General features: G+C 54.4%; 1 long non-coding RNA gene across 1 annotated transcript; it reads left to right on the forward strand.

Annotated features, from left to right (window-relative positions):
• The first annotated feature begins 20,390 nt into the window (after nucleotides 1–20,390).
• On the forward strand, nucleotides 20,391–27,126 carry LOC144315331 (uncharacterized). Its single transcript, XR_013381048.1, has 2 exons — nucleotides 20,391–22,960; nucleotides 24,432–27,126. It is a non-coding gene; the product is annotated as an uncharacterized LOC144315331 (long non-coding RNA).
• Nucleotides 27,127–27,553: the final 427 nt, after the last annotated feature.

Below are 27,553 nucleotides of genomic sequence, written 5' to 3' on the forward strand. Positions count from 1 at the left end.
GAGACTTCAAAGTACCATCATGAAAAAATGCCCAAGTGAAATTCAGAGCTGAGAAAAAGTTTTAGGGAAAGATACCATCTGTACTAGAGGAAAATTCATAAAATGAAGGCAGTATTTCAAATTATTACCTGGATGTTGGTCGGTCTAATGGGAATTTATAATTTAATTCAGCAATGCCAACCTTGAGGCGAGGACAACACAGCATCTGTGGTTTTGAAAGGAAATCCCACTAGAATAATGGAGCAGGGACCAGAAAGCCAGTGTCTGTAGCACCTGCTGTGTGTCAGGAGCGCGTGAAATCCTACAGAGTTGGAAACAACACGATGCCATCAATGCCCGGCGGGGAGAACAGCCTGGTTGGAAACCGGGTGTGGAGGTCGCAATAACATGACCTGCATCTGCTCGATGGTGGCAGGTGTGCATGCCCTGTGCTGGCTTCACCGACCGGGACTGGACGTGCAGTGGTGTTGGTGCTGGTGCGGGGTCAGTGCTGGTGTAGGGTCATGTGCTGGTGCAGGATCGGTGCTGGTGTGGGGTCGGTGCTGGTGTAGGGTCATGTGCTAGTGTAAGATCATGTGTTGGTGCAGGGTCATGTGCTGGTGCGGGATTGGTACTGCTACAGGGTCATGTGTTGGTGTAAGATCATGTGCTGGCACAGGGTCAGTGCTGGCGTGGGGTGGGTGCTGGTGTAGGGTCATGTGCTCATGTAGCGTCATGTGCTGGTGCGATGCAGGGCACTGTGTGCGGTCTTCACTTGGTCACTGGGAGTTCATCCTGAATCATTGCTGAATGGTCTCACGTAGACTTGTATTTTCTTTTTTTCTTTTCTTTCTTTCTTCATTTATTTGACAGAGAGAGAGAGAGAGAGAGAGAGCACAAGTAGGGGGAGCAACAGGCAGAGGGAGAAGCAGACATCCTCCCGAGCAGGGAGCCTGACACGAGCTCCATCCCAGGACCCTGAGATCATGACCTGAGCTGAAGGCAGACGTTTCACCGACTGAGCCACCCATATTTTCAAGCTGGGTTTTTTTCTTCTCTTTCTGTGACTTATTATTTATAAAATGCTTGTCATATTAGTCAGCTTGAACCACCACCACAAAATACCACAGACCGGGCACCGAACTAGCAGTGCCGATTCTCACATCCTGGAGGCTGCAAGTCCCCAACAGAGGTGCCCACGGATTCGGTTCCTGGCGAGGGCACGCTGATGGCGGTCCCATCCCGAGGCACCCAGGGACATGGGGACAGAGCTGCCCCTTGGGGCCTCCCTCTGTGAGGACAGTGGTGCTGCCGTGCCGGGCCCACCAGAGGCCTCATCTGCCTTTCATAACTTTGCCCCCGCCAAAATCCAGCCACTATGGAGGCCGGGGCTTCAACGTATGAATGTGGGGGGACTCAGCTTTCGTCCATAAGACTGTGCAGAGCAAGTCACTTTTCTAAAGTCCTGAGTTGAAGAAGCCCTCCTAAGGCGCGAGAGCACGGGGTTCCGACGACGGGCATGGCCAATGCCCACCCCGTGCTTCTCCTTGTAAACTTGCCCTACAACATTAATTTTTAATATTTGCATCTGGGCGTATCACGTATTACAATAAAAGTCGCAGTTGTATGATGGTTCATGGTTTTACGGGGGGATATGTTTATATATTTTGACTCTCGTAAAGCCTAGAACAGTCCTGGGTGCTCCTTCTTGCCCTTTCCCAGAAGGAAACTGAGGTGGAAAGCATATTTCTGAGAAAGCGAGCGCTTCAGCCCCGGGGTTGGCACCCAAATCCAGACCCCAAACCCATGCTGGTTGTGCTCTGAGGTCTGGTGGCGTCGCAGGGGCGGGGGCCGAGAGGCTGCATCAGGGCCCGTGGGGCGCCTTTTAGGGGCCGACGCTCCATCCCAGCAAATAAATGACCTCGTGTGCCCTAATCTGAGAGCCACCTGGAGTTGGGAGGCGCCCACCATCCCACCTACCCTGCTCTTCCTCCTCCCACCTGCATGGCTGGGTGCCACCCCAGCGCCCGCCTTCCCGGCTGGACGTGTACCAACTTCCCTGTTAACAAAGGGCCTTTCTTTGAGGATGGCTTGAAGACCCTGGATTCCTACCACATTCCCGAAGGATGAGACAACGCAGCTCCAAGACAGGCTGGAAAGGCTCACGTGAGAACGGCTCACTTAGAGCCCAGGTCCCCAGGTTTGTCCTTGGTGGCTCTGGCCCGGCCACCTGAGCTGGGCCACGGGTCCCCCGGACTGCTCGGGGGCCTCTGCTGTGTCCAAGTTGTACAGCAGCCCGATCACACACCCGGTCCTCCCGTGTCCCACATGCTCCACCTCCAGGGTCTTCCTGGGGGCCGGCCGTGTCACAGCTTCCCTACCTTCTTCAAGCTGCTTTGGTCCCAAACCACACCCTCGATCCACACCTTTCTCGTACCCACCACGCTGCCTCCTGGACGCGTCCGCTGAAGTTGGATTCCTCACCCCGCCCAGGAGCAGCCCACCAGCAGCCCACCTGTCTCGTCCTCTTCCTTGGCTCAAGAGCCTGGAGGCTTCATGCGTCCCCTTTTCTTACATCCTCCAGACCTGACCTCCAGCCCTGGGTGCCCACTGCCCACCACCCCTTCCTCTGCCCACACCACCGCCACACCCTGAGCTCCATCACCTTGTGCTGGATGACCGCACTGCCTGCCACTGCTCTGCATGCAGAGTATCCACCCCATGGTGGCCCTGAAATGGGACACTTAGGTCAGACGCTGTCACCGCCCTGCTTGACAGGGAGGATTTCCTCTCCCCCATGAGATATGCCCCTGCCCACCCTGCTGGCTCCACCAGCCAGGAGTGTGATCCTGCCCCATGTGGCACGCCCACACCCGGTGTCCGTGGATGAGCCACACAAGCTGTTCCTGCCCTGCTGCTGTTGCTATGATTCGTTCCTGACATGCTTGTCCCACACATTCTCCCACCGGGGGCTCCTTGTCACCATGCACGTCTCAGCTCGAAGGGCTCCTCCTCTCTGTGCCACCCTGTCCCCATCGTGCGCTGCTCTTAGAGCTCACAGGTCAGTGAGACAGCAGAGTCGGGGGTGTGGAGGACCCAGGCTGGTATCAAAATACCACCCCGTGTCCACCTGCACCCTGCATAGTGCTCAACCTTGGAAGGGGCGGAGATTCCATCACAGGCCATGCCAAGGATGCACCTGGAGGACAGTGTGCCAACAGAAACATGCCAGACACAAAAAGACAAACACTGTATGGCTCCAGTCCTATGAAGGACCTAGAGGAGTCAGGTCTGGAGACACAGGAGAACGGGGAGCGCCAGGGGCTGGGGGATGAGGAAGAAGGGGACTTGGTGTCTCACGGTGACAGAGTTCCAATTCGGGAGGGTGAAGAGGTTCTGGAGATAGACAGTGGGGTGGCTGTGTGACAACGTGAATGTGCTTAGGACCACCCACCTGTGCACCTGAAAATGGGTATGTGGCAAAGTCGGTGTTGGGTGTACTTGACCACGACACAATGGATACATGCACACGTGTGCACACACACACACACACACACACGCATGCCCTGGGCAGCCACCGGGCCGGCCCACCCCTGTCCACTCCAGCACGGTCCTGCCATCCCTGGCTTGTTGGGGCTCCGCATTGCAGGACCCCATTGCTTCCCCCAAGGTCGGCCTCCGGCGATTCAAGTGAAGGCTTTGCTGAGCTGGTTGCCGTTCAGCGGGAGCAACATCTCCAGGTGACCGAGGCCTCTCCCGAAGCAGGAGCCCGCGTTCACGCTCCTGTTTCCATGGCACCCTGGCGGTGGCACTTCTGCACATGCACTGGCTGCAGCACCGAGACACGGAAACTGCAGCCGCCATCGTCCCCCAGGTCCCTGTCGACGCCTCCCCAGACCCCTGAGGCCGACAACAGGCCGGGGTGTCCGCTCCAGGACTTAACATGCAAACATCTGCTCAGTGGCTGCAAAGGGCGCTTGTGGGGGTTGTTTAAGCAGAAGGAGACTTAAGTGTATCTGCTTGTTTATTTTGGAAACAATTGTTTATCTCATCCACTGAGGGTGAAATTGGTATTTTGCCTCCGCAGATCTTGTCAAAGAGCAGCGAGCTTTGGCCCCCGTTCCCTGAGCCAAGCTTCCAAGTAGCTCTGAATGATATTTTCTTTCACTGAATTTTTAGGCCAAGCCAGTTTATTACTTCTGCGTAGAGGAACCAGACAGCGGCATGCCACGGCCTTCTGGGGACAGGGCCTCCTTTGTCATCGTCACTTGTACTTGGCCTTTCTTGCTGCTTCCAGAGATGCAGCTTTTCCCAGAAGACTGTGTTTCTATTTGCTGCCTCTTGTGTGGCCCTTCCCACCCCTCACGCCTCTTGCTGTGGAAAGCTGGAATGGGAAAAAGAAAGAAAAACCAAACATACGAGTCCCATGCTTTTCGCCCATGTCCCGCATGGCAGCCCGTGCGGCGCGGTGGAGGTCGCCGACCCAGAGACAGGCAGGGTCCTGACCTCGGGGTTCGCAGGCAGCGGGGCCGGCCGGGAGCGGGGAGATCCAGGAGCAAACGCAAGTCAAGGGCAGCAGGGACGCTGCTCTGAGGCCCCAGGAGACCTGAAGCCCCCGGGGAAATACAGACGCGCTGTCCGGTGGGGAGAGGCCGAGCGCCTGTCCAGGGGGGGCACGTGCCAAGTCGAATTTCCAAACACAAGTGGACGACTGTCTGGCTGACCTGAAGCCGTGACAAGGCCAGGGATGGCAAACATCCCTGCTGTCCTCAGGCCACGGCTCCCCTCCCCAGTCCCCTCGCTGGGCCAGAGTGGAAAGGACTGAGCTTGGTCACATGAGAAGTTGCTCTCCTGGGCACATTTTTCAAAAACGACATGTTTTCCAGAAAACACTTTCACGGGAATGTGTTGTCATGACAACCGTGAAGGCCACAAGAGGAGGGGCTGAAAGAGGCAGAGCGAGGGCCACTGTAGGGTCGTGGACACTACAGAGGCACCCCTTTGGACCAGCTGGATAGCTCATAGGTTGCTGCCCTGCAGGCGGACCCCCCAGGGCCCTGGGGTCAGCAGGAAGGGGACAGCACTGTCCTCCCTCCGTCTCCACAGAGAAAAGGCTGGCAGCAAATGACAGAACCAGAGAACCGCTTCCATCAAGCTCAGGCCTGATGATACAATAAACCCTGGGAAGCCAGGAGGCCCCCACCTGCCTCTGAAGGAGCCAGGACCAGGACTGCCATGAGCACATGCTGAGCCCCCTTGCCGGTGTCAGCGGGGAGTCCAGAACCTTCCAGCGTTCCCTGAGCTGTGTGGGTCTCCTCAACCTAGGACATGTGCACACTCAGGACTGACACCTGAGGGCTGCCTGGCTGGGAAGTCCCAAGCATTCTCTGCATCTCGTCTGCCCAGGGATGTAGCCCTCTCCCATGGACATGGAAAGGAGGAGATGCAGCAACCACAGCCCAAGGTGCAAGAAACTGCCCTCGACCCTCTCCTGAGAGATGGGGTGAAAAGCACCAGCCTCGGACACCTTGGTGCTTAAGATCCTCGGGTCCTGGGCCTGCCTCTGGGATGCCCGAACACCCAGACCCACTCCACAGGGCTGTGACCACGCGTGTCTTATTCCCATGCCCTGGGATGAGCAGCCAGTCCTCCTGCACCAATGAGATTCTAATCACACAACTGAAAGGCCTTGTTTTAGAGGCCACACTCCTTATGGTGTCCACTCCTCACGACCCCAACGTAAGAGAGACAGAGCACTCAGAGCCACTGCCCTGTCCTCAATGTTCAAAGTCAATGACAAAGCCCCGGGGCACATGGAGGCCATTACAGATGGACAGTGTCTTCAGTACAGGATGATCAGCATTTAGAACATCAAGTTGATCAGCCCAGTTAACTGCTGTTCTTCAGAATTAAACAAATGACAACATGCAAGTTGCTGCTCAAATTGGTAGAAAGCCCAGATGTTGAGGTTTATGGCAGTGATGAGTCTGCTCGGAAGTCACAGTTCATGTCAGAATAACCTCATAGATACAGGGCCAGAGTTTTAGAGGTTTTCCATCTTTATTCAGTCACGAAGTCTAACGTACAGTTCATCTCATTCTCTGTTTAGTGTAGGGATGTGAAGTCCTACTCAAATTTAAGGCACTGTAATCTCTTTACTATCATTATCACCATCATCATCATCATCACCATCACCTTCACCACCTTCATCACCACCAGCACCATCACCATCACCACCATCATCATCACCATCATCATCACCTTCACCACCTTCATCACCACCAGCATCATCCTCATTACCACCAGCATCATCATCACCATTACCATCATCATCACCACTATCACCAACATCATCACCTTCACCACCTTCATCACCATCATCATCACCTCACCATCATCATCATCATCATCATCACCATCACCACCATCACCAACACTGTCATCATTATCACTGTCACCATCATCCTCACCACCATCATCATGTCATCACTTGAGCAGAGACTGCAAGACCTTCCAATGTCCTCCCATTTACCATATCTCATATTTCTTTTATGCCAAGCTGCCTTCCTGCATTAATGAGGTTCTCACATTATATCTCTACTTTGAAAAAATAGAAGAAAAACAAGCCTTAGCAGATACAATGTACTGACTCTCACTTCTGAGCAGCTCAAAGCACTCAGTATCCAAACAGAAGCCCATTCAATAGCTAACACTGAACCCTGACCATTTTTCTGACATGATCCTACCTCTGGGGGTTAGGGTTGAGATCAGAGTCTGTTTATACAGCTCTCTGGGGGTCCGTGGCATTGTGGCATGTTCTGGGGTCACAGACCTAGATCCCAAGGGTAAAGGTACACTACGGTGAATGTTACTTCTAGCCTATACCACAAGTAGGAGAATAAAATTAACAATGAAAATAAGTGAATCTGCACAGTCTTGGATTTTTAGGGAGAAAAAAATGAAAGAATCCCAGACGCTGAGTTTCCAACTTGATTGGAAAAGAATTTGGAAAACAGCAAGGCAGTTCCTCTTCTTTTCGTCCATCCATTCATCCATCCATGCATGCACTCGATAAGCCCTTGCTCAACACCTTCCATGCACCAGAACTATGGAAACAGAGGAATAGGACAGAGGGCGTGCTCTCCCTAGGGACGGTCTGAGAGCTGGGGAGACAGGGATAAGCACGAAGACATTTCCAATATTAAACAAGATAGTAATGAATGCTCATTGAGCTTTAGAGTTTGCTCCCAGCTCTGTCCTAAGGACTTGACTTAGAATGTCCCATTTAATCCCCACAGCGTTAAAAGTATTACTAGACCCCACTGTACAGTGAGGAGCAAGGCACAGCCAGATGCGGTAACTGGACCTACACTGCATGTCTAGGAGCCCGAAGGGCTGAATCCAGTCCCCGGTGGCCTGGATCCAGTACCCATGTTCTTCCCCTATACCATCTTGTCTATATAACAGGTGTTTCTCAATTTGATAATTTTCGGGTGATTTATTGAGCTCTGGTTGTATAGGAATTGTAAAAGGGCCATGGTCCCTGTCTTTATTTTGCTTATAATTGGTATCTAAAGAGAGCCCCTGGAGATAAGGGCATGCACCCTAAAAGAAGACACAGGCCCGCTGCCTCCCACATCTTGCACCAAGCCTCCACTGGACGCTGTTCAGATTTAGAAGATTTGGGGTTTAGGAGACCTCCTATCACTCGTAAATAGAGTTATCCATTACGAGGTAAATCTGATTTCGGAAAAATTTGTCTTTTTTGGTGAAAGTGAAATTTCCCTGTAATTTCTCCTTTGTGTTCTTGCTAGCTCTGCCTCCAGGCCACCATAGACTCTATCTGTTCCTTCTTTCATATGATAACTGTGGAAATCTTTGGAAACAATTCTGAATTTATTACCCACCTGTTCTCTTTCCTCTCTGTGATAAACACCAGAAATGCCCTCCCCATTTCCTTTAAGAAGTGGTGTCAGGATCTTTATCAGCTGAGCCAGTCTCTGAGGATGAGCTTGAGGCCGGTGATGTTCCCATAAAGTGTGGTTATGAACTTGGTTTGTGACTGCTTTGGGGAGGAAGTGAAACAACCACATGTCAAATATTGCGTGTATTTGCTTATGGACAATTTCCGGGGAGGCTTATTTAACGGGGTCCATGGTCAGTGAGAATTACTCCTCCAAAAAGGAGATGAGGGTTCCATATAATACTCCAGATATTGCCTGATTACTGTGCAAGGTTTGACCTTATGCTTACTCTAGAGAAAGCTAAGCATTAGTATTAAGCAATATTTTTAAATGACTCAGGGCAGGCTGTGGAATCAGATTGCCTGAGTTCCAAGCCCAGTGTATGATCTGCAGCAGATGACTTCATCTCTCCAAGCCTGAGCCGCCTCCTTCAGAAGAATTAAGTGAAACATGTGTGTGTGTGTGTGTGTGTTCAATGTATATGCTTTTTATTGCACATACACACCCATACACATATATAATGCTTGCACACGTGCTTCACTAACAGTAAACACCCCACAAATTTTAGCCATTATTATGAGAGCACAAAGTCACTCTGAATTACAGTCACTTAAGAGCCCCAGATCTTGCTGCTTCACTGTGTTGTGTTTTATGCATTTTGTTTTCTGAACTCCACTGCTCAGGTTCGAATTTAATGTATCTTATTGGAATCAGCTCACGGTTCCAGTCTTTTAAATTATGCTCAATCTTTTTTTTAAAAAAAAAGATTTTATTTACTTATTCATGAGAGACACAGAGAGAGAGGCAGAGACACAGGCAGAGGAAGAAGCAGGCTCCCTGCGAGGAGCCTGATGGAAGACTCGATCCCAGGACCTCAGGATCAGACCCTAAACTGAAGCTAGACACTCAACTGCTGAGCCACACAGGTGCCCCTGTGCTCAATTTTAGTTTGTCATTCAAGTATTGAATCTGCCTTGAAGATACTCCTAATTTTGGAGAGGATGTATTATTCATCTTTATTTAAATATTCTATTTCCTTGATGCTTACACGTACTTTTCCAGATTATAGTATTTCAGGGAAAGGGTGCATCTCATGTGCAACATGGGTAGTCTGTTCCCCTGAAAACTGCGTGGTACGTCAATGCTACAGTTGACATCTAATGATATCTTAGCATATGAAAAAATGCAGTGAGTTACGCATTGGACACGAAAGCTGAAGCTTCAATCAGATGGCATTTCTCCAGAACAATAGTTCTCAAGGGTGGCTACCCATTGGAGCCACCTGGTGATTGTCAACAAAAGAACCCTGGTGCTCGGGGCCCACTCCAGGGAGATTCTGATTCACGGGCACTGGATGCTCATAAAACTCCCCGGGTGGTGCTGACTCTTGGTCAGAGCTGGGGCCCTCTACTGCTGACTGAGCCAGCGCCCCAGCCCCAGCCCCACTCGCTTCCTCCAGAGCATTTACCATTGCCACGGGCACCTGCTGCCGGGATTCGCTGTGAGCCCATGTCCCTTGTACATCGAGGACACAGACGTGTTGCCAGCTGCACGCTTTCTTTGTCCATGGAAAGCACCCAGTGCATGCTGCCTGGATGAGCCCATGTCGCTATCAACCCACCGAGCAGCACCCTCGGGCTAGGGTTTGCTCACACAGATCTGTGTCCCTCGTGTTCCAGCCGTAGCGATGGCGGTACGACTTCAGGCTTTGCTCGAGTTTTCACTTTATCTCAGTGGAAATGAGCAGAAGAGGCAGCCCAGAGACTGCCTGGGAGGGAACTCAGAGCTGGAGGGGAGGTGGTGGTCTGAGTCTGGTGCTGCTGCCAGGTGAGGACCTTAGGATGTCACCTACCCTGCAGACCTCATTTGCAAGTGTGTAAGGTTATATTAACCAGGCAACAATTAAAGACCCTGTGATTCCCAATCTTTTCCTCACGCAAATCCAGGGCCGTGGAGTTACCATCCCCTTACAGCTTTCCAACGTGCTCAGTTTCGTTGCTCTGTGGCAACATCGACACAAAGGAAATCATTTAAAATGTGGCACAGTGCCCCAGATGAAGCCCCGTGTCATTTCCCTACAGCAGGCACAGCCCCGGGAAAGCCCTGAGCACGTCAGCCCCGCAGGGAAGCCGGTCTGGTGTGGAACAAAAGACAGGCTCCCTTGATCCCAGAGCCCTAGTGGCAAGTGAGGCCCTGGTCCCCGCTGGTTCCCTCCCCCGCCCCACCAGCAGCTCCCGCACAGCCACCAAACCCCTCCTGCTTCACAGCAGCAGCAAGGCGACAAAGAGTGGCCTGCTCACCAGGGCGGAAACACAAAGGCTTGCCCCTACGTCATCACAGAAGCACCAGCTCTGCCCAGAACGGCGTGCAAATAAATTCACGGCACGGACGTGCCGCATGGAGGCCTGCTGGACCGCACCTGCTGTCCCCATAACCCAGCGGCTTGAAAATCATTACCACCTGCGTGCAGGCACACGCAACCGTAAGGTGTTTTGCTATATTCCTGCCAGCTCTGTGTCCTGGGGCTGCTCTCGTGAAGCCTCGATTTTTATGACAAGCAAGCATCTAGCATGTAAGATTCTGTGACGAGGATATAAAGGGGCAACCAGGGCCAGCGATGGCGGAGCCTCACCCGACCAGCGTGCAGGAAGGCAAAGCCATGCACCTACCACTTCCTCCGCTAACGGGGACTGCTGTGGTCACGTTGCATTTAGATGTCGTTTGTCACATTGGTAGCAACGTAGCTCGATAAACAAAGAGAATTTTTCTGAGTATTTAAGCTGTGTAAATGTGCAAACAACAGAGCACAGCAAGGCACGTAGCTGGCGATGAAGCTGTGCACCTGCTCCGGCCTCCCCCACCACCCAAGCTCCACCTGTGGGCCACCAGCCTCACCTCTTAGAAAGGTTTCACCAATTCCCCTTTAAGGAATTCCTACCAGGTATGACTTTTTTGCTATAGAATTCACGGACCTTTCTTCAGAACAAAAACTGCAGAGAAATTCTAATCTGAGCCAGAAAAACAGCTTATTACAGGTTTGATAAACCAGATTATGTCACCTGTTTGTGAACATAATTTCCGTTACTTAGACTTATGCAGAAAGGATGCATGGCCGACCCTGGGGGGGACTCTCTGCAAGTCTCCCAGCACGCAGGGGCCCCTCACTTTCCACCTACAGAGATAGTATGTTAAGTTCACCTGGCCTGGTCTGTGCCCGGGCTCTGCTTGGACTGGAAGCCGGGCCGAGGGCCCTCCCATTCCTTCCTCTGGCGGCTCTAGCAGAAAAGTGACAAGTTACCCTACAGCTGGCATCTCCCACCCCCAACCCCCCAACCCCGCACGCTCCACTTCCTCAGGCAGGGAGCCAGCTGAGCCCAGATGCAAAGGGGAAGCAGGGGAGGGAGCATCTTGCCACCCGCCCTGCCTTTCAGGTCCCACTCAGGTCCCACAGGCCCTTTCCTCCACTTCCTTCTCCCTGGAAGGAGAGAAGTGTCGTGATAACAGGTGCCTTCACACATATCCACTCACACTCACTATGGGGTGAGGGCTGTCTTATTCTTGTGACACAGAGGAGGACACTGAGGCTCTCGTGGTGGCAGGTTGGGGAGTCAGGATTTTGCCCAGACTGATGGACTCCTTACCTCATACTCTCCCTGTAACCCCACACCTCGTACCTGCAGCTCCCCACCGGCCTCTGGGCCCCTGCAGGCTGCATCTCCTCACACCTGCTCCTCCCAGGTTCCTGGGACCAGGACAGAGGCCACTAGCCTGCTAGCCTGCGGGGATCAGCCCGGCTACTGTCCATGCTCGCTCTCCTGCAGCAGGCCAGGCCTCCGTCTCCTCTCACACATTAAAGCCTGATTTCATGCCCTTAGCATATGAAGCAAGTTTCCCCTCAGAATAGTGACTTAGAGGCTGGCTTGAGCAGCCCTTCTGTGGGGCCCTGGCCTCCCCTCTCCCCCAGAGCCCTGAGGCCAGGCTGCAGGGACTACCCCTTTGCCTGCCAGCCTGGGCACTGTGTCCTCCTTCATCCAGCAACCTTTGCCAGTCAGTGTCCATGGAGGCTTGCAGCTCTGCACGATCCCAATGTGTCTCAGATCCACACCCACCCAGGGAAAGGTGCCTTTGCTGGCATATCCAAAAAATGCAGGGGTTTAACCCATCATCCCTGGTACCCTTTGATTCAAAACTAAACGGGATGTGGGAAAAGATTTGCAAATTCATGTGGGTTGTGAGGCTGGAGAAACTTCTCTATTAAATGCAGTGCCCCTTGGGTTTCCCTTTCTTGCTAAAAAACCCCATCACTGATGCTTCTTCATGTCATTACTTTGGGAGATTAAAAAACGCTCATCTTTTGCTGTTGCTCCATGAATACAGATGCTGTGGATTATTTTTTATAAAATGACTGAATATGTTCTGAAGGGAAGCAAGGCGGTACCCGCAGGGCAAGAAAACCTCACACTCCTTGGCAAGGAGCCTGGGCCCTTCTGATGGTCAATGTGGAAAGATGTACGTTAGAGGCCGCGCTCGCCAAGGCTAGTCGGGTGTCCTACAAACTCAGCTTCCTGTGAGCTAACCCTTGACGGAAATCCTTGATTACCCCCCTTTCAGAAACACAGGGCAGGGAGGACCAAGGGTCTCTGGGCCCAGAGGGATTCAGAATGAACCGCCGCCCCCACCACCGGGCAGGGCCTGTGTGCCACGGGCGTGAACAGTCCCCACCTGCCAGGGACCCTAGGGAGCGAGTCGCAGCATCTGCTGGATAAGCCAGCGATCCGCTGTGCTGACCTCTCTGGTGACAGAGCCTGTCTGCCGCGGACAGCAGACCCCGCGTCAGGGATGCTTCTGCTGACGGCCGGCACCTTCTGCGAGAGGAGGGTGAAGTCGGCCGCCGGAGCTGGCCCGCCGGGTCCACTCTGCAGGTGGGGGGGCACTCCGCTCTAGGACGCCAGCAGTGCCGCCGCACACTGACCCCCGACACACCTCAAACTCCACAGCTGGCAATTCCAGATGTGTCCACACAACCTGAAGAAGCCCAAGTAGATCAGCATGGCCACGGCCACGAGCCCCACCAGCATCGCCCTGGACACCGTGTCTGCCACAGAGGCAGAGAGTCCCCAGCAGCAGCAGAGACATCAGCACCCACGGCCCGGGACCCCGGCTGGACGATTCGGGCAAGGCTCCCACGGGATAAGAAGCCCGGCGGCGGGGATCCGGCCGGTGCTCCCTCCACACAGCGCCCGAGAGGGGAGTCCGCTCTGCCAGACGTGCAGGGCCCCTGGCTGCCTTTCCCCCCCCCACCCTAGCAGGCGGGCACCAGTTAGTAACTTTGTAAGGAATGGATGGGCCTTGGACCCCGGTGGTAAAGTCCTAGTGTGATAGGGGCCTGGGAGGCTCAGTCGGCTGAGTCTTGGTTTTGGCTCAGATCATAATCTCAGGGTCGTGGGATCGAGCCCCCTGGGCTCTGCGCTCAGAGGGAATCTATCTGCTGGATGCTCTCGCCCCCTGCCCTCCCTCTCTTCTCTCTTTCTCTAAAATAAATAAATAAACCCTACAAAAAAGAAATGTCCTAATGTGATAAAGCGGGTTGGGAATATGACAACCAGCTCGGCAGCCAGGCCAGGCTGTACTGGAGGGGCCTTGGGGGCCCACGGGGTGAGCTCTCAAGGGCAAGGTCAGGTCACGGTCGGGGTTACGGTCTCAGGTGGGAGAGAGACGGGGCTGCCTGTTGGTTTGATAGCACAGCAGCTGAAGCCTGCATGACGGGAGGGGCAGGGAGAGATCACTGTGCGTTCGGGGCTTGTTCAGAGCTCCGTGGGGTGAGCCTCAGGACCAGAGAGGGTGCTGAGGCAAAGCTGGGAGTTCAGGGTTCAGCCATCTCCGTGCTTCTGGCGGTGCGGCTCAGGGAACATGGCCCCTTCATGGGGGCACTTCTGGGGTTTACAAACCAACGGGCAGGCCCGTCTGGGAAGAGCCTCCTTGAGAGAAGCAAAGGAGTCTGCTCTGTGCAGGAATGCAGGACCAAGTGCCCCAGTGGCTGCAGGGGAGACTGAGTCAGCAGCCGGAAGTGACGGCCGGGAGGTGGGCCAAGGCCTGGGGAGAGGGGGTGAGCTCCAGGGAAGGGGGTAGGGACCTCAGGGCCAGAACGGCGGGGAGCAGGGCAGCGTACGGAAAGTGAGGTAAACCGAGGACCCGAGGTGGTTCTGGCATCCTGGCACCTGCTGCAGACCCGGCCCTGTGTGGGGGAGGGGGGTTCCCTGCAGGGAGAAGGGGGCAGAGCAACACCCACCTGTGACGCAGAAGGACGTGACACCTGCGGGCCCAGGCTCCGGGACCCAAAAGCCACCAAAGCTGGAGGTCAGATTAGGAACACAAGCCTCCTGTTCCCAACAACCCCCCTGAGTCCCTTAAAACACATAAATCCTCAGGAGTACTTGGAAGGGCATTGGTGTCCCCACAGTACGGAAGCCGGGGCTCAGGCTCAAGTACTGGCTCTCGAGCCACAGGGAGCCCGCGGGCCTGGGGAGGCCGGGGTGGGTTTGGGGGGCCTGTGCTGTGCACACGCGTTCAGCCAGACGGGCAAGGCACAGACGTGGCCCCGAGGGGCTCCTTGCCCCACGCCCTCGGGCTGCCAGGCCGAGCTGAGCAGCCCATTCAGCCTGCGGGGCTCCCAGAGGCTGGGAGGGGGGACCACAGGGGCGCCCACAGCTCCAGCTCAGAGAGGGCAAACGCCTCCTCCCTGCGCGGTCCTGTCAGCACCCCGAGGGAGACCCAACGCCCCACCATTTCCCGGCCGTCCTGTTGTTTCTGGATGACGGCGTGAGCCACACGCTTAAGATGCTCCGTGATCATTCTCCTTCAATGACAAATGTAAGCCAAAATCTGCCAAGCGCCCCCAGAGCTGTTCGGGACAAAGATGATGCCTAACGATTTCGTGTTATAAGTACATGGGAAATACGGACTTGATTCACAAAATACTTAGTGATCATTCCATGAAGTGCTTCTGACTGGTGCTGAGCTCAGCACCCTTGGAGCTACTGTCTGAGGAGCTGCCCCAGGTCGGGGTGAGGGGACTCAGGGTGCGGTCCAGTCTGTGCGCTGGCGGGGCCGCTCGAGGTCCATCACTCCCACGTGCAACGGCCAAACCGAAGGCCCTGTCTTCGGCTGCTGCAGTCTGGAGCCAGCAGTGATTTGCATCGGTCAGCAGCAACCTCACAATCGGGGTGTGTTCGCGGGGCCGCTTCTTGGAGAGTGAGGACAAGAGAGCCTTGTTTCTTGTTTGGCCAGGAGGTCAAGGTCCACCACGGCGGCGTGTGGGTTTTCCCTTCTAGGACAACTCTCCCAGGCAAGTGAGTTCAGCGCCCGGCACTGTGCCCTCCCTCTGGGCATCGTCGTGGGTGGGACGTGTGTCCTGCAGGGACCACGCACACGCCCCGCATCCCACCCGCAGGGAGGAGGGGCTCTGGTACTGGGCACGCTCGCCCGGGCTCAAGAAGCTCCTCCTGCGGCGGGCCCTGCCTTCAGCCCCAGCCAGCGAGCATCTCCTGCTCCGGGACGCTTCTGAGCCTGGGAAACCGGGAGTCGCATGTACAGTGCTCAGCAGACCCCACAGCCACACTTGCCCAAAGTGGAACCCACTGGGTACACACTGGTCACTCCATCCTGACAGGGTGTCCACTCATGCGACTGACTTGAGTTGGAGATATAAATTTGTCCTCTAGTCTTGATGCATTTGAAGCATTCGTGGTTGGCAAGAGAGAATCCATGGGAGAAGCGGGGAATGGTCACCTCGCCGCTGAATGTGTGGGAAACCGGGATCAGAGAGGGCCAGGGGCCACCGAGCTCAGTCCCACCACCACCAGACACCTGTCTTTCTCCGAAAGATCAATTCTCACAGCAGGTGAAGAACAGCCCCAGGTTCTTTTTTTTTTTTTTTAAGATTTTATTTATTTATTCGTGAGAGATAGAGACAGAGAGAGAGAGACAGAGACACAGGCAGAGGGAGAAGCAGGCTCCATGCAGGGAGCTCGACGTGGGACTCGATCTGGGGTGTCCAGGATCACGCCCTGGGCTGAAGGCGGTGCTAAACCGCTGAGCCACCCGGGCTACCCACAGCCCCAGGTTCTAAAGTGTGTGGAAGCAAATCTGGCTATAAACCCAAATATCTGCTCCTGTTGCGACTAAACCACGCTGTTACTGCAACGGGACAATCGGCAACACTCACGTTTGTGTCTCTGAAATAAGGAAGTCCCATTTGGAAACTGAGAACGCACCTGCCCATGTTCAGGAGAGCTCTGATGGAAACAGACCCACACCCGAAGCTGGAGAAACACCTGGAAATAATACTCTGAAAATCTTACAAAGGAAGCACAAGGCCCTCACCCCACGCTGGGTGGCTAAGCAGGAGCGTGGGGACGCGGTGCGGAGTGGTTCTCACCGAGGTGCAGGCTCGCCACCAGAAGGGGCAGCTGTGATGACCGTGAATGGTGGGCTGCTGGCCTCAGTGGACCTCGAGGGGCCACGCGGACCCCATGAGCCTACAGTGACCAGGCTCCACCAGCCAGGGTGTTCCCGGGCCCTCAGCCGTCCCCCAAGGAGGACGGGAAGGTGTTAGGAGGGGGTGAGCCAGCGCCCTTCCTGCCGACCGTCCATTGACTGTCCCACTGTGCTCACACTGCGGATCTGACAAATTTACTGAACTTTTCATCGTTTTGGCTCTTGTCTGAAACGGGACTCTCGTCCTCCCCGGGAAACGTAGCTTTGTGCTTCGCCTGCCCATCCGTGTGCCAGGCTGCCCCCTGCAGCTTCTTCGTCCTTCCCGGCTTTCTCCAGCCCCCCGGGGTATTCCAGAAGGGTGCACCGCCCGGCACGCGTGGCCCTCGCACGGAGATTCCTCGTCGCCTTCCCCCCGGCCACAATCCTCCTTCCCCTTCAGCAGGACGAGGTGGGAAAGAACGGGCCGCGGGCTCCGTGGAGGTGCCCGGAGCTTCAGGAAACTCCTTTCCCTGGAAGTCTGTCCAGCTGCCCCTGCTCTGACTCTGAGAGACAGGGACCTCTGTCTGGTCTCTCTGGAAGAATCATGCCTTCCTGAGGGCAGGAGCCACATCTTAGAGGGCCAACGGCCAGTGCGGGGTTTATGGTAGGGAACGTGTGTTACCGTGGTGGGCCAGCCCTCAACACCTGCCCCTCACACCAGAGCCAAGTGTGGCTCTGGGGGAGGGGGGCGCCCAGGAAGCCAGCGGGACCTCCAGCCTTGGTCCCACCCCTGGACCCAGGAGGACAGCAGCCTCACACAGGTGCCGCCCACCCCCTCCCTGCATCAGACCCTTGGGACCTTGGCAGCAGGACAATCAGACACGACATAGAGAGGGGAGGCCCTCTCCACGTAGCTTCATTCCACTTACTTCCAGGAGCAGGAAAGGTCTCAGTCTCTGATCTGGGAAGTAACTTACAGAGTTGTGTATGTGTGTGTGTATGTGTGCATATGAGTGTGCATGCGTTCGAGTGTGTACATGTGTTTGTGTGCATATACATGAGTGTTATGTATCCGTGCATGTATTTGCATGTATACACAAGGGCATGTGAACACAGGTGTGCACTGAGTGCACATGTGTGTGCCTGTGTGCAAGTGTGTTTGTATGTACACATACATGTGAGTGTCAGCGTGTACATGTGAGCTCTGATGGCTCAGCTGTCCGTGTTCCCCAGGACGAGAGCAGGGAGTGGCCGCTAGTCTCCACTGACCCCGGACGAAGAGAAATTAAAACGACACCAACGTCCTGCCTCGTTAGCATTTTGCTCCGGTCTGCTGGACTCTCGTGGAGAGCTCTTCTTGTCTTAGTGGCGTGAGATCTGGGTGTCACCATTACATGAGAGGCAGCGAGCATCCTCAGTGAGCAGGACAAATGAGGGTGCGCTGCAGGACCACGGGGACCACGGGCTCTCGGTGGGGAGGCCGCGGCAGGGTGGCGCTCTGCTCCTCTCGGGCCAGCCTGGCCACTGTGAAAGCTGCCGGCTCGGCCAGAGGCCTCCTACGGAGGAGGGGGGCACACACGGCAGGTGCCCCGCAGATGAGAGCATGGTTTCCAGGAGGAGGAAGGGGAGCCGGGAGAAAGCAGCAGATGGAGGCATGAGGTCATTGCTGCTGAGCACTCGAAGAACCAGGAAGACATTCAGAAAATCACATCAGCAGTCTGGAGAGCCGGCCTGGAACGAACGGTGTGTCACGTGTGCCCACGTGGCCCAGAGGCCACGCCGCCCCCTGGATTCCCGCTTCCAGCCTTGGGTGATGGCCAGGTAGATGCACACGTGCAGAGACCCTGCTCAGGACGTGGAGACTTTCCAGAAGGAAGAGACCCCCCCCACAAGCCCAGCACGTGCCTGCCTCTCCAGTGTCTACATAAAGACCTGGGTCTTCACATCTGAGTGGGGGAGTCTGTGTGGCTCTACGGCACATGCACCCCCGCACGCTCTTTTAACGTCGAAATGGGCAGTTGGTCCCTCACTTGGTGATGTCAGCGGGCAAGTCTTTGCTGTCAGAGGAGGATGGGTCTCCTCTCCTGGCTTCCACAGCCCGTGGTGGAAGGACGGGTTCCACACCAGGAGTGTGGCCTCCGTGAAACTCTCCTCTCCTACACAGGAGTAGGACTGTGCCCGGCCCGAGCTCCATGCCACCGTGGGCCATCTGCGAGTGACACCCAGCTCCCTCTCTCCCCGGCACTGGGCAGAGTGGTGGCTGAGCTTGGAAATGCACGTCCGCTGAACGGTGTCAAATGCAGACGCTCAGACCATGCCACCGCTGGGGTCCTACAAAGAACGAAGTGGCTTTGGGTCTTGAGATGCTGCAATCAAGAAGCACTGAGGCTCCAGGTGAGCAGGCGGTGGGCGTCCTGGCAGGTAGTCAGCAACGTAGGGCTCTGTGAGGACGAGGGACGAGTCTCTCCAATCCCCTGAACCTTGTATAAGGTGCTGCCCACAGGGCTGCCTAAAGGAATGATAGAAGGCAAACGGGACTTAGAACAGAGAAGTGGGACTGTCTGTCACTTTCCTGTTGGACACGACCTTCTAGGGTTTGTCTCTCATCACTTGATGGGTACCGCTGCCACTACAGGCTACGCACCCACATCTAATTATCCTAATATTTGGCTGAGTTTCCCTGAAAGCTTCCTTTTCCCTTCATTCAGGCTCTGATCCTGGGACCTTCTCCTGAAAAGCAGAAATCAGAATTATGGAGCAATCTCCAGGAAGAGCGTTTCCTCATTGACCCAGAGATCCAGGGAGCCCCTCTGTCTCCCGAGGGTGGCTGCAGCCCTAGGAACGCTGATGGTCCCCAGTAGAGTGGGGCCATTCTCGTCAGGCACCGGCCTCCATCTCCATGGCAACGGGGGCAGCCTGGGCGTCTCCATGAGGAAGGACACCAGCCATTACCCTAGACACGCTTGTGAAGATTTTACGGGCAAGGAGGCCAGGCCTCTATATCCTGCTTCCACTGGGCTCCAGGAAGACAGTGCTGCGACCAAGCCCAAGCTGACCCGACACCGCACAACAGGTAAGACGGCAAGTCCAGGCGGTATCCCACGGGCTCAGGCCAAGAGTCTGGGAGCAAGGAGCTGCTGCTCCCTCGATGTCTCATCGATCGTGAAAAACAGGTGGTGTTACCTTCTGAGTCTCTGGGCAATGTGCATAGAAACTAAGTCAGTCTCCGGGCCTCACTTCCTGTGGAAGATACCCAAGACCTGGCACCAGACTGCAGAGGCCCCAAGGGTCGAGGCACAGCCCTGGTGCCTGACAACTCCTCAGCCACGTGCAGTCACGTGAGGCCCCAGCTCCTGACCCCACAGGTCAGAAAACAGGAAAAGTCATCATCGGGCACCTGGAGTGTTTTCCCCGTTAGTGGGACAGCTTTGCACAAGCATCTCACGGATGCAGCTACGGACTGTTTGGCATCATCTAGGGACTTCATTGCTGCTGTCACCAGATGAGGACGTTTTTGCAAACCCGACTTTCATTGATCACTAAACCACCCACCAGACTTCCTGGGTCAATAGTGAATAAGAGTTTCAAAGGGGAAATCCCTTGCTATTGACTTTTGAAGGTATTTTGTTCGGCAGAGAGGAGACAGAGGGGGATGCCTCTTCGAGTGCTCTGTTTCCTGGCTCCCCACCCGACACTTCTTGATGTGTCTTGTTAGGTGGTAAATGGCTTGTCTGCTCCGAGTCAGGCTTGCTTCCCAGCCTCTGTTAGCGCCTTGTCTCATCCCAGCGCGCACTCTGGGGCCTCCCCACCGTGCACGGCAGTCTGCAACAGCAGAGGCCATCTGCGCCATCCAGGAATATATTTCAAGACCCAAAATAGACTGTCTGCCGTTTGCAGTGTCACGGTGTGCCCTCGAGACTGCCGTGTGCACTAAGCCGGGCCGTCATCTGAATGAAGTGTCAGATGGGAGCATCTTTATTTTCTTGCATTGGGTTTGCTGCCAAGGTCTCTAAAGGCCAAAGGTCAAGCTTAAAATACCACACGTACACTTGGTGTGAGATCATCTTAACAAAATTAATTCATATTCTTAGCCTTATAAAGACATGAATGCCAAACTATTCTAAATATAAGTCTCAGATACAGAGAGACGACCTCATCCATAGATATGGACTGTCGTCCCCATGTCTGAGCTTGCGTGTTCTCTAGGATCTTACATCTTTGGGATGGCCTTCCAACATCAGGTCATCAAACTGTCTTAAATCGATAAAGCCTTTCCTGAAGCACTATTGCTCTAATCCTTGGAAGCACTGAGAAACAAGGACCTCCAAGTCCACTCGCAGAAACCGGCAAGAATGACCCCCGGGAAGAGACACTAAATACAAACTACCCCGAGAAAGAACTGTGAGCTGTGGGGGTTCGAGGAACTCAGACTTCCAGCACAGAGGGAGACGTCAGCCCAGCGAGGGCCCCCGGCACACTCCCTCCAACAGTGGATTGAGGGGATCCCACAGAAAGCCCTTGGAGAAGGACCACCATGACCCAGCTCCTCACCTCAAGAAACCCCCACAGAGAGTGACACAAAGCACAGCTTACAAATCGGACAATCCAGCCAGGATCCTATAAAATGTCCTGGGGGTCAGGGTGTGGGGCAGAGAGAGAAGAGAGACAGGAGGAAAAACTCATAACAAACCATGAGAAATATGGGGGAATACAACCCAGTCCAGGAAAGAGAAGGTCTTCTTAAATAAAACAGAATCTGGGCACAAAAAAGAGAAAGGAAAGCAAAAAGCCATATGGCTTCAGATTTGTCCCAAAGATGCTCAAAGGTAAAGACACGACTGGCACAGAGGAATGAGGGAAAGACCACGTGAGCTATGTCACCTGCTTGCCTGGGTCCTCGACACGTGGGCAGCAGAGTGGCTCCATCAGACACAGACCCCGGGGATGAGAGTGCTCAACGGCGTCCTTAAACATTGGCACAGTGTTCCCGTAGCCCCGTGAAGCCTGAATGAAAACCCAGAATCCACTTCTCTCCTCTGCTCTTTGATTTTCCTTAAAGATAATCATCCATTGCCTTTCATCCTTTCCTTTTTCTTTCTCAAGATAGGGGACCCCAAGCTGGAACCTGTAGCACCAGCACCAAGAAGGTGATAGGGGCTGACCAGAAGGTTCCAGACACTCACCAGGTCTGTGTGAAAGCCTAGACAACATAAAGGGAGTTCCATTTTAGGAGACGTGAGAGACAGCTGGCAAATCCTTTCCTCCTTCTGCCTCAGTAGGCTCCCCATGGAGCACAAGACCCATGATGCACCTACCGTAGTGGGTCCTGAGAGGGAAGCTCTCTACCTGCACTCGGGCCCTACCCCCGCCCCCAGAAGTCACACGCTGAAGGTGGGGGCGCCCCGTACACCTGCTTGGCTTGCCGACTTCATGGAGCAGAGTTACCTGTAGTTCTGGAGCGCTCACCTGGGACAGCTAACTGAGGTGTGCACGTGCTTGTGGCTGTTGTTCTTTCAGTCCTAATGGTGTTGGATCCTTGGGTGACAGCAACTTAGCCTTTTCATCCTGTACAGATGGAGAGGTTAATGCCATGAACTACCTGACAAGAGATGCTTCTAGTGTTCTTGTCCTTTAGGAATTCACAAGGGTTTCAGGATCCCGGGGTCACAAACCAAGGTCAAAGACCAAATATTAGAACAACAGGAGACATACTACCACCAAAAATTCCACTAATTCAACTGATAGTCGATTGACACCAAATTTCTCAGGAAACTGTGCTGAGAACTACAACTCAACAGCAAGAGAGAGAAAGGCATTTCCAGAGACTGAGAACCCACCACCTGTCACTGCCTCTAAAATGACCAGAGACCTTCATCCAGGGAGGAGAGAATTAAACCAGAAGGGATAATGGGGTTTGGTAAGAATGATGAACAACGAGATGTGCACAAGCAGCGACTAATGTAGTCGTTGACGGTGAAAATCAAGAAACATAACAACGATATGGAACTAGACCAGCCACGAGGAGGAGGGGCTGCAGAGGCAGATGCACAAGTGCTCCCACGTTCGCCTTCTCCAGAAGGGGATGGATACTATTTCAGGTCTGGTTGGGTGGAGCAGCCTTGGTAAGACGCTTAGCGTAAGCACGAAGAGCAGGTACGGAACTGTAACGTGGAAGGGTGACAAAGAAAACCCGACCGTTCCAAGAAAAGAAAACTAAATCTGAGCAGAAATACCAAAGCTGGATGGCCGTGCTAAGTCCTAACAGGTGAGGGAGGAGGAAAATACACGGAGCACGCCCACCCGTGACACTGGACCCCAGAGTCGGAATCTGTGTTCTTGACTCCGTGCATGGAGGAATCACCTGGAAGCGGACTTGCAGGGCCTCGCCACAGGTCCACGGACAGCAGATTGGATTTGCAAGCTGGGGAATTGGTGTCTGAGTTCTAATTTCAAGTGGTCCAAACAGCGCCTTGGGAAGCTGCCCAAAACACGGAAGAGAGGACACCTCAGGTCTTGGTTGGCAGGGTCTCCTCGTGCTCCAGGTATGTATGTAGAAGAGCGCGCTCCTCTCGCGTTACTTGTCCCCTGCCCTCGGAGGGTGGGCCTGTGGGGAGCAGACGCCTCCCCGATGGGGCTACCATACCAGACGGAGCAAAGCCTTTGTTTCCTAGGAGCCCCTGGACACTGCCTGCCATGCACCCTTCCGTGGGGGTGGGGGCTGCGGACCCACAGCTGCATGCACAGTGTCCAAGACATATCATTAGGTGAAAGAGGGGGAACTGAGTCACCTGTATAACATGATCCGATTTTCATGAGAATTCATTTATGGGCTCTGTTTCCAGTCAAGCACGGAGAAGGAGAAGCAAAACAAGAAGGTGGTTCTCCAGGCGCTGACTGTGGCTCTCAGAACAGACATGGGCCAGGCCGTGGATGTTACGGAAATTTGTATTTTCCCATCTTTTCACTCATTGTTTCTTTTTTTTTTCTTTCTTTTTTTTTTTTTTTTTTTTTGACTAGCCTGTATTTATGGTACAGAGAGAAAAAAAAGCCAAAAACTGAGGGTAGGGTTTTTTAATGTAAATTTATCTTTATATGAGTTTTTAAATTGCTGTGGTTCTTTTTAATAAGAAAGGATTTGCCCTGACACCTCGGGTGTTGGCTGGTGTGTTTATCCACCCAGAATCTTCAGGATTACCTCCACTGCGACACAGCGAAACCGCGCCAAGTGCTTGCTTCCTGTTTTATTCTCTCTCTCTCTCTTTTTTTTTTTTTTTTTGGTCTTTCTTGGTGGGGAAGAGGGAGTGTAGGCCGTGAAAGTCACACTTGGCAAAGAATTCTCTTTGTGTTGGGAAGGAATTCGTTTTGAATGTACACTACAGGGTATTTTTATTCATATAATAGCACTCAGAAATCCAAAACTGATTGGATTATTCATAGTATTTATGTACAAGTTGTTTTGACCATGACAGAGAAAACGAGTGAGATCATTTAACTTCTCTGCACCTGCCGCAGTCCTACGGGACATCCACCGTGGCCCCTGGGGAGGTGTGTGTAATGAGTGAACAACAGGGGATGGCCCCATGGTCATAAGCGGTCGGTACAAGGGTTGGTGTGTTCGGGCGGCCGTCCTGCAGTCCCGTCTGCTGTCACTGTCTGCTGACGGACAGGCCTCTGCTCTGGGCCTTTGCTATAGAAATGCCCTGTCTTCTTTTCTCTCTGTCTCTCTGTCTCCCTCTCTGTCTCTGTCCCTCTCTCTTCTCACATTTAGGATTAATAGCCATTAATTTCCAGCAGGCTCGGGCACTGGGCCCCACGGAGCCTCTGATGCCCGCAGCCTCTCTGCAGGATCCCTGATCGGGGCCCTCCCGGGCCTCTGCCCTGCACCAGAGGAGGAAGAGACGCTGCCCTGCAGGGCACACTGGCATGGCCCAAGCACATCGCAGTCACCACCGAAATCCATGCCTACTGTGCTACCTTCAGATAATGACTATTTTCCCCTTTTCCACATTACAGATTTGAGACTGGGAAGCTTCCCAAGGCCCCAGGGCCAGTCTGCACTGGGCTGAGCGGGGAACCGAGGCTGGGTCTGTTTCTGGAGACTGGCTGCATCCGGGACGGGGCTCCGAGCAGTGAGCGGTCTGCAGGGGACCCGTTAAAACACACCTCCTGCGGGACATTCCCCAACCGCCTGGCCAGATGCTCCCTGGAGTTGATGTAAGACGTGCTGGGACGTGCCAGGCGGCAGCCAAGAAGGATGTGAGTGGCAGGAGCCGCCACCTGGGAGCCAGGGAATGAGTCCAAGAGAGCCAGTGCGGACGAGCGGGAAGTTGGGGTAGGTGACAAAGGACGTGGGACTCCAGGGACTTGCCCGGGACCGTCCTCCGGAAGTGCCACGCAGCAGCGTTCCGCGGTGTGGACGGAGTCGCCTTCCTGTCTCTACCGCCAGCAGCTCCTGTTACTGGGATGCTCCGCTTCCCCTGTGAGGGCCGCCGGCAGGTGTGGGGGAAGCCCGGGCCCTGAGCACCTGAGGTCACCGGGCCCTGTGTCACTGGCAGGTGGCACGTCCCCTCCAGGGCGGGGGCAGGGCGCTACTGTGCCGGGGCAGGTGGCCTGGGGCGGGCAGCCCCCTGGGGCCCTGCTCTGCAGGATGCACACGTGCACAAGCAGCCTGGAGGCCTTGGGGGGAGACGGCAGGAGACCCCCCACCCGGGGCACCAGCTGGATTCCCAGGGCCTGCTTCCTGAAACGCTGCTCTTTGGCCTCCCTGGAGCCTGCTCTCAGGTCCCCACGCTGGGACCACGGAGGGGGTGGGAGCGATCTGCCCCCCACAATCACGGCCGGCTTCTCCCCTGCTGACACGGCTGAGATTTCGTTCCCTTTCTCTCCTGTCCCATCATAACTTCGCCCTCCTGGGTTTCCTTCCCAGGCCAGGAGGTAGGCCGGGCAGACAGGGCGGGGGTCTCTACCTTGCTGTGCATCACGAACCCCCAGGGGCTTCGGGGAGCTGGGACTCTAGGCCTCGCCCTGGGCTTTGGATTCGGAACCACCTCGAAGGCCCTGGGCGCCAGCAGGTGCCTCCCCTGGGGAAGGTGTGGGTGCGGCGGCGGCGGGACAGCCGGGCTGGGCGCAGAGGAGGATTAGCTGGCCTCAGCGTCTGACAACAGGGCAGAGCAGCCCTGGAGAAAGAGCGGAACCCAGTTAAACCACTGATTCACGGCATCCACGTCCACGCCCACCCTGCACTTCCCGTTTCCTGGTGTGTGAGGTAATACATTTCCTTTTTTCTTTTAAAGCCAGTTTGAGTCAGAGTTTCTGTTTCTTGTAGCTGAAAGCACCACCTATTTCCTTTCATGGCTAAAATCCACTTACCCGTCCTCCTGGAACCGTAAAATCAAGTACACAACAGCCAGGTGGGGCCTTGGGGGGTCAACCGCTCGACCTTGCCCTGACCTTCACCGCGGCGGGAGCCCAGAGGAGGGGCTCATCTCCTGGCTCTGCGTCACCCGTGGACAGAAAACCAAAGGACTCTGCTTAGACTGCAGTGTCTCTGTTTGAAATGTCTTTCCTAAGAACTATTAGCACATCAAAATGATAGTTCTTAGGCCTATGAAAATATCCCATGTATGATCTTATCTCCGTGGAGTTGAGATGACGATTTGGGAACAGCAGCAGGTACATCACACCTCATCAAACCCCCCGGCTGGGGTAAGGAAACAGTCTAAGTGCTGTAAGTTTTCCAAAGGAGAAAAAAATTGTGCGCCAGGAAAGGCAAGGTGAGCTCATCCTAGGGTCTGCACACGGCACTGAACGCCCAGGTACAACCAGGCAGCCTGTAGGGGGTTTCACTCGAAGGAGGGAAGCTGTGATCCTACAACCTCAAAGCCAGTCAAAGGTGATTCCTGTGTAAAGACAGGCTTGTATAAGTCTTAGTCTCGCCCTTTGGATTCTTTCTAAAACTTATGTTCTTGTACCTACAATTCTTTTTTTTTTTTTAAGAATTTAGTTAAAAGCGACAGAAATCATGTCGAAGCCGCATGTGGTCCTAGGACACCCCCCAGCATGGCCAAAGTCGGTGGCTAAGGGCGGGGGGTCACCTGCCCAGAGCGGGGGCGGGGCCAGGATGAGGCAGGCTTGGCGTGTGTGGATCCTGACCCATGAGAACCCACTACCCACCGTTCAGAAGAGTATGGGCTCCGTGCGTGCGTGGTCGGTGGAAGGAGGAGTGTGTGTGTGGCCCCTGCTCCGGCCACCCCGGCCCTCCCTCCCTCCACACCCCACTGCCCTGGCCTCCGGCTGCCACATGCTCAGCCCCTATATTGCGCTCCCACCACGTCATGCGAACACAGACTCACCCCCACTCCATCACGCTCCCACAGCAGGTGGACCACCTCGTCCTCGGGGACGCTGGCTGGTGGTCTCAGCCCACCCCCCACCCGGATCACTGGCTGGCTGCACCCCACCAGGCAGCGCTCACCATAGACCTGAGACCTGGCCAAAATGCAACGAACACTCATGACACCAAGATACGAAGGAGGAAACAAAAATGAACTTCTGGGTGTGAGATCAGGCCTGGGTGTGGCGTCTTCACATCACTGCTCTGTAGCCTTTGCAGTTTGTTTGAGCAAAACTTTGTTTTCTTTACTTTAGTTGGCGACCTTTACATAAAATGCATGTTATGAAATGAAATAAAAAGGTGAAGGGCACCTGAGTGACTCAGTGGTTGAGCATCTGCCTTCAGTTCAGGTCGTGGTCCTGGGGTCCTGGGATCGAGTCCCGCATCGGGCTTCCTGCATATGGAGCCTGCTTCTCCCTCTGCCTGTGTCTCTGCCTCTCTCTGTGTGTGTCTCATGAATAAATAAATAAAATCTTGAAAAAAGAAAGTGAGTCAAATCAAAGAAAAGGGAAAGAAACAAACACCCTGGTGAGATAACAGGAGAATGAAGAGTCACACACTAGAGCAATCTGAGCAACTTTCTACTCTGTTCCTCAGGTTGGGCCAAAATTGTCCTCTGGAGCTTCCCAGGTCCCAAAGCAAGAGAGATCACAATGTTGCTCCAGAGGATGGTTGTTAATTATCAGATTTTCACTTTCAATTTTGCTCTAAATACACTTACAAAAACTGTCCAGAGCATAGA

This window comes from Canis aureus, chromosome 1 (genome assembly GCF_053574225.1).
Source record: "Canis aureus isolate CA01 chromosome 1, VMU_Caureus_v.1.0, whole genome shotgun sequence".
NCBI lineage: Eukaryota > Metazoa > Chordata > Mammalia > Carnivora > Canidae > Canis > Canis aureus.